Raw genomic sequence first — 8,223 nt, 5'->3', positions numbered from 1 at the left:
TACAAGGGTTTCATCACTTGCGAAAATTTAGGAATAAATTTTCGGAAGTAAGAGGCCAAACCTATAAACTGCCTAAGCTGTGTGACGGTCGACGGTGCAGGTAAAGAATTCAAAGCTTGTATTTTTCCCGGGTTTGGACGAACTTCTCCGTTACGAATTACATATCCCAAATAAAGTACCGACGTCTTCAGAAAAGAACATTTAGCGAAATTGAAAGAAAATCCGGCGTTTACGAGAGTGTTTAGTACAGTGTGCAACCTTTCTAGAGCTTGATCTATTGAGTCGGCGATTATTGGAACGTCGTCCAAATAAACAACGACATACGAATAAGCGAGGTCGCCTAAGGCCTTGAAAATGGCTCTCTGGAAAACGGCTGGTGCATTTTTCAACCCAAACGGCATCGTCACGTATTCGTATTGACCGTCGGGGGTAACGAACGCAGTATATTCCGTCGAGTTAGGGTGAATGGGAATCTGGTGAAATCCGCTAGCCATGTCCAGGCTAATGAAGTATCTCGCACTCTGCAATCTCGCGATTTGGTCAGCAATAAGGGGTAAGGGATACCGATCCGCGACCGTATTTTTATTCAGCGCTCGAAAGTCTACGCACAATCTGTCTGAGCCGTCCTTCTTCTTCACGAGTATTATAGGGCTCGCGAACGGCGAATTACTAGGTTTTACAATTTGTGCTTTAATTAATTCGTCTATCCTCTCGCGTACTATTCTTCGCTCTTCCACGCTAAGCCTGTAAGGGCTTCTCTGCACGGTGACGTTGGGATCGATTAGCCGTATTTCCAACTGGCCCGTACTGACGCGAGTGCGCGAGAAACCCGTAATGAATGATTCTTTAAATTTTTCGAGAACAGAGATTAATCGATCTTTATAGTTACCGATCACATCAGTGTCAACCTCGTTAATGTTGACCGCATCTTCCGCGACTTTACCACAAGCGTTAACGACCTTTGTTTTACAAATAACGAGGCTATCTTGCGCGATATTTACGTCGAATCCCTGGCTCAAAATCTCGCGACCAATCATGATGTCGTATTTTAGGTAATCGTCAGCAAGGACATGAAAAACTATCTCCAATGTAAGATCGTTAATACGAACAGTGGACAAAATCTGAAGTGTACTCTTAGTACAAGTATTCCCGATCCCCCGCATCACTACCACATCGGTTATTCTTTTACCCGAAAATTTCGAGGCTAGGGACTCTTTGATTAACGAACACTCGGCCCCAGAATCAAAGTAAAATGGATACGACTCACCCAGATGGCTTAATCTACCAGCCGGAGCTTCTACTACACAGGAGTCGATCCGGCGTTCGTCAATGGAATCGTAGTTTCTTTTCCGCGATGATGGGCAATTAGGCGCGATATGTCCCTCCTCGTGGCATTTGAAGCAGGTCACCTTCGACGATGCGGCTGGTCGTTTTTCCTTCGGGTTTCGTATATCCTGCTCCTTCCCCGTTTGTGTTTGCAGGCGACACTCCGTTCTCCTATGTCCGTGAGCACCACAGCGGTAGCACTTAATCCGAGGAACTGATAGCCTGCTGCGTTTAGCTTCAGGTTCCGTTAGTGAATTTCTTGGCGAAAATGTCGGCTGATCGTTGTAAGGGAGAATCCTCATTTCATCATGAAATTGGTCCTCCGTCCTGATATTATTCGCGAGCGTTAGTCGCCGAAAGCGTCGATCTTGTGAACTCAGCATATAAAGGGCGAGGGCATTGATCACTTCGGGCATCGTTAGATCTTGCAACTTCATCTGCAGCATGGAGCGGAGGCGACTACCGTACGCTCCCGGAGATTCAGTCTCCGACGGTCGTTCTCTGGATATCCTTATTAACGCCGAAGCGGCTGTCTCTCTGCCACCAAAACGCGAAAGAAATTGTTCCTTAAACGTTGGCCAGGTAAGCTTTCCACCGCGCACCATTTGTGAAAGCCAATGCGCAGCAGAACCCCTTAGGGCGCGATTTAGAGCGGAAAGTAACGCACTCTCTTGCATCGGGTGGTCTTTCAAAATCAGATCAGCATGAGAGCACCACGCGGATGGATCGGCGCCCGCGCCTTCAGGGTCAAAACGTGGTAACGTTGCATCCTTAGATTCCGTACTCGGTCGTTGCTCCCCCGGTTTGTGCGCTAGCGTCTGAATTAACTCGCGCATAAGGTCCATTTGCTCTTGTAGCACTTTAAACGGTTCTGATCCCACTTCTGATGTCGGATCAGGATTCGAATTTTGGGCGCGCGACGACTCTTCATGTGGACTAGCCATCGTCTCACAAAGCCGAGATTTTATTTACACGTATATACAGGTCTATCACTAAGCTTAACAAATAATAAGTACAACTAATAATAAGTCTAACAAACACTAAGCCTAATGAATAATACGATCTACGAATAATTAAATTAAATAATACTATTAGCAATGTTTGAGTTCAAACGAATCCACGGTCACCGGGATAACTCCTTACTAAGCGAAACTAACTTAGACGCAAATGCGATCGTCGAAAAAGCTCGATGTATCACTCTCCAAGGCAATCGCAAGAATGCCAGCCTCGTGGAGATTTTTCTCCCTGTACGATTGCATTTTGTTTTCTATACCCGTTTGGAAGCATCGAGAAGGTTCCAAACGCCGTTGCTAAGCACACTCGTTGGAAGCATCGAGAAAGTTCCAAACGCCGTTGCTAGGCAGTTTCTGCCTGGAGTTTTGGTTACTAAATACAATGTATGTCCCATTGCATCGGCACCTCCGAGGCAACATCACACGTGGCTCGGCCCGCTCTCGAGGCCGCATGCCGCCACAACCACATTTCTCGGAAAACACATACAACCACTCCAGACCTCCGTTAGATAAAACATCCATCCCGTGACCGTGGCTACGTTCAGCGACCGATTGTCACCTCGAACCCAATCTCGCTTATTACAAATCTTAAACAATTACAACTATAAGAAAATCTAGGCTAAGGTACTAGAGGATGTTCCCAAAATTTCCAAGGAAGGGCTTCGGCTTTCCTTTCATCTCCGACATATATATATATATATATATATATATATATATATATATATATATATATATATATTCCTGGCGTTTCAATTATTTTCCCCTTTTGTAATTATTCTTATTTCCTGGTTTATTTAGAATTGTGTGTATATGTATTTTGTTTATTGGTTGGATCCGTTAATCGCCCTCGTTTTGTTAATCCTTCCTTTCGTTTCGTAGTGCCGTGTGTTCGTTTGTGCATTCAAATACTTATCCGCCTGTTTTGTATAGAATGGTTTTCTTGTTCTTGTTACGGCGCGTGCGGAGCGCGGGACGTGACCACTGGAAATGTAACGCACTACCGTTTAAGCGTCGAAACAAGCAAAATAGCTCGCAAATCGCGAAGATTTCGTCGATTTCGATGAAATCTAGCCGTCATTTCCTTCCCGTTGGAGATAATTCAACGTTTAAGCGCTCGTTGAACTCCATTTTACACTGCAAATGCAATGCACTACCGTTTAAGCGTCGAAACAAGCAAAATAGCTCGAAAATCGCGAAGATTTCGTCGATTTCGATGAAATCTAGCCGTCATTTCCTTCCCGTTGGAGTTACTTAGACGTTTAAGCGCTCGTTGAACTCCATTTTACACTGCAAATGCAATGCACCACCATTTAAGCGTCGAATCAAGCAAAATTGCTCACAAATCGCGAAGATTTCGTCGATTTTGATGAAATCTAGCCGTCATTTCCTTCCCGTTGGAGATAATTCAACGTTTAAGTGCTCGTTGAACTCCATTTTACACTGCAAATGCAATGTACTATCGTTTAAGCGTCGAAAGTAGCAAAATTGCTCGCAAATCGCGAAGATTTCGTCGATTTTGATGAAATCTAGCCGTCATTTCCATCCCGTTGGAGATAATTCAACGTTTAAGCGCTCGTTGAACTCCATTTTACACTGCAAATGCAATGTACTACCGTTTAAGCGTCGAAACAAGCAAAATAGCTCGAAAATCGCGAAGATTTCGTCGATTTCGATGAAATCTAGCCGTCATTTCCTTCCCGTTGGAGTTATTTAGACGTTTAAGCGCTCGTTGAACTCCATTTTACACTGCAAATGCAATGTACTACCGTTTAAGCGTCGAAAGAAGCAAAATTGCTCGCAAATCGCGAAGATTTCGTCGATTTTGATGAAATCTAGCCGTCATTTCCATCCCGTTGGAGATAATTCAACGTTTAAGCGCTCGTTGAACTCCATTTTACACTGCAAATGCAATGTACTACCGTTTAAGCGTCGAAACAAGCAAAATAGCTCGAAAATCGCGAAGATTTCGTCGATTTCGATGAAATCTAGCCGTCATTTCCTTCCCGTTGGAGTTATTTAGACGTTTAAGCGCTCGTTGAACTCCATTTTACACTGCAAATGCAATGCACCACCATTTAAGCGTCGAATCAAGCAAAATTGCTCACAAATCGCGAAGATTTCGTCGATTTTGATGAAATCTAGCCGTCATTTCCATCCCGTTGGAGTTATTTAGACGTTTAACCGCTCATTTCACTCCATTTTACACGCCAAGTGTAATGCACTACCGTTTCAGCGTCGAAACAAGCGAAACTGGTCGCAAATCGCGATGATTTCGTCGATTTTGATGAAATCTAGCCGTATTTACCATCCCGTTGGAGGTAATTCAACGTTTAAGCGCTCGTTGAACTCCATTTTACACTGCAAATGCAATGCACCACCATTTAAGCGTCGAATCAAGCAAAATTGCTCGCAAATCGCGATGATTTCGTCGATTTTGATGAAATCTAGCCGTCATTTCCTTCCCGTTGGAGATAATTCAACGTTTAAGTGCTCGTTGAACTCCATTTTACACTGCAAATGCAATGTACTACCGTTTAAGCGTCGAAACAAGCAAAATTGCTCGCAAATCGCGAAGATTTCGTCGATTTTGATGAAATCTAGCCGTCATTTCCTTCCCGTTGGAGATAATTCAACGTTTAAGCGCTCGTTGAACTCCATTTTACACTGCAAATGCAATGTACTACCGTTTAAGCGTCGAAACAAGCAAAATAGCTCGAAAATCGCGAAGATTTCTTCGATTTCGATGAAATCTAGCCGTCATTTCCTTCCCGTTGGAGTTATTTAGACGTTTAAGCGCTCGTTGAACTCCATTTTACACTGCAAATGCAATGCACCACCATTTAAGCGTCGAATCAAGCAAAATTGCTCACAAATCGCGAAGATTTCGTCGATTTTGATGAAATCTAGCCGTCATTTCCATCCCGTTGGAGATAATTCAACGTTTAAGCGCTCGTTGAACTCCATTTTACACTGCAAATGCAATGTACTACCGTTTAAGCGTCGAAACAAGCAAAATAGCTCGCAAATCGCGAAGATTTCGTCGATTTTGACGAAAACTAACTGTCATTTCCTTCCCGTTGGAGATAATTCAACGCTTAAGTGCTCGTTGAACTCCATTTTACACTGCAAATGCAATGCACTACCGTTTAAGCGTCGAAACAAGCAAAATAGCTCGAAAATCGCGAAGATTTCGTCGATTTCGATGAAATCTAGCCGTCATTTCCTTCCCGTTGGAGTTATTTAGACGTTTAAGCGCTCGTTGAACTCCATTTTACACTGCAAATGCAATGCACCACCATTTAAGCGTCGAATCAAGCAAAATTGCTCACAAATCGCGAAGATTTCGTCGATTTTGATGAAATCTAGCCGTCATTTCCATCCCGTTGGAGATAATTCAACGTTTAAGCGCTCGTTGAACTCCATTTTACACAGCAAATGCAATGTACTACCGTTTAAGCGTCGAAACAAGCAAAATTGCTCACAAATCGCGAAGATTTCGTCGATTTTGATGAAATCTAGCCGTCATTTCCTTCCCGTTGGAGTTATTTAGACGTTTAAGCGCTCGTTGAACTCCATTTTACACTGCAAATGCAATGCACCACCATTTAAGCGTCGAATCAAGCAAAATTGCTCACAAATCGCGAAGATTTCGTCGATTTTGATGAAATCTAGCCGTCATTTCCATCCCGTTGGAGATAATTCAACGTTTAAGCGCTCGTTGAACTCCATTTTACACAGCAAATGCAATGTACTACCGTTTAAGCGTCGAAACAAGCAAAATTGCTCACAAATCGCGAAGATTTCGTCGATTTTGATGAAATCTAGCCGTCATTTCCTTCCCGTTGGAGTTATTTAGACGGTTAAGCGCTCGTTGAACTCCATTTTACACTGCAAATGCAATGCACCACCATTTAAGCGTCGAATCAAGCAAAATTGCTCACAAATCGCGAAGATTTCGTCGATTTTGATGAAATCTAGCCGTCATTTCCTTCCCGTTGGAGTTATTTAGACGTTTAACCGCTCATTTCACTCCATTTTACACGCCAAGTGTAATGCACTACCGTTTCAGCGTCGAAACAAGCGAAACTGGTCGCAAATCGCGATGATTTCGTCGATTTTGATGAAATCTAGCCGTCATTTCCATCCCGTTGGAGATAATTCAACGTTTAAGCGCTCGTTGAACTCCATTTTACACTGCAAATGCAATGCACCACCATTTAAGCGTCGAATCAAGCAAAATTGCTCGCAAATCGCGATGATTTCGTCGATTTTGATGAAATCTAGCCGTCATTTCCATCCCGTTGGAGATAATTCAACGTTTAAGCGCTCGTTGAACTCCATTTTACACTGCAAATGCAATGTACTACCGTTTAAGCGTCGAAACAAGCAAAATAGCTCGCAAATCGCGAAGATTTCGTCGATTTTGACGAAAACTAACTGTCATTTCCTTCCCGTTGGAGATAATTCAACGTTTAAGTGCTCGTTGAACTCCATTTTACACTGCAAATGCAATGTACTACCGTTTAAGCGTCGAAACAAGCAAAATTGCTCACAAATCGCGAAGATTTCGTCGATTTTGATGAAATCTAGCCGTCATTTCCTTCCCGTTGGAGTTATTTAGACGTTTAACTGCTCATTTCACTCCATTTTACACGCCAAGTGTAATGCACTACCGTTTCAGCGTCGAAACAAGCGAAACTGGTCGCAAATCGCGATGATTTCGTCGATTTTGATGAAATCTAGCCGTCATTTCCATCCCGTTGGAGATAATTCAACGTTTAAGCGCTCGTTGAACTCCATTTTACACTGCAAATGCAATGCACCACCATTTAAGCGACGAATCAAGCAAAATTGCTCGCAAATCGCGATGATTTCGTCGATTTTGATGAAATCTAGCCGTCATTTCCATCCCGTTGGAGATAATTCAACGTTTAAGTGCTCGTTGAACTCCATTTTACACTGCAAATGCAATGTACTACCGTTTAAGCGTCGAAACAAGCAAAATAGCTCGCAAATCGCGAAGACTTCGTCGATTTCGATGAAATCTAGCCGTCATTTCCTTCCCGTTGGAGATAATTCAACGTTTAAGTGCTCGTTGAACTCCATTTTACACTGCAAATGCAATGTACTACCGTTTAAGCGTCGAAAGAAGCAAAATTGCTCGCAAATCGCGAAGATTTCGTCGATTTTGATGAAATCTAGCCGTCATTTCCATCCCGTTGGAGATAATTCAACGTTTAAGCGCTCGTTGAACTCCATTTTACACTGCAAATGCAATGTACTACCGTTTAAGCGTCGAAACAAGCAAAATAGCTAGAAAATCGCGAAGATTTCGTCGATTTTGATGAAATCTAGCCGTCATTTCCATCCCGTTGGAGTTATTTAGACGTTTAACCGCTCATTTCACTCCATTTTACACGCCAAGTGTAATGCACTACCGTTTCAGCGTCGAAACAAGCGAAACTGGTCGCAAATCGCGATGATTTCGTCGATTTTGATGAAATCTAGCCGTCATTTCCATCCCGTTGGAGATAATTCAACGTTTAAGCGCTCGTTGAACTCCATTTTACACTGCAAATGCAATGTACTACCGTTTCAGCGTCGAATCAAGCAAAATTGCTCGCAAATCGCGATGATTTCGTCGATTTTGATGAAATCTAGCCGTCATTTCCTTCCCGTTGGAGATAATTCAACGTTTAAGTGCTCGTTGAACTCCATTTTACACTGCAAATGCAATGCACCACCATTTAAGCGTCGAATCAAGCAAAATTGCTCACAAATCGCGAAGATTTCGTCGATTTTGATGAAATCTAGCCGTCATTTCCATCCCGTTGGAGATAATTCAACGTTTAAGCGCTCGTTGAACTCCATTTTACACTGCAAA

The sequence above is a fragment of the Bombus vancouverensis genome, unplaced genomic scaffold (genome assembly GCF_051014615.1).
Source record: "Bombus vancouverensis nearcticus unplaced genomic scaffold, iyBomVanc1_principal scaffold0057, whole genome shotgun sequence".
NCBI lineage: Eukaryota > Metazoa > Arthropoda > Insecta > Hymenoptera > Apidae > Bombus > Bombus vancouverensis.
This window is presented reverse-complemented; position numbering follows the sequence as displayed.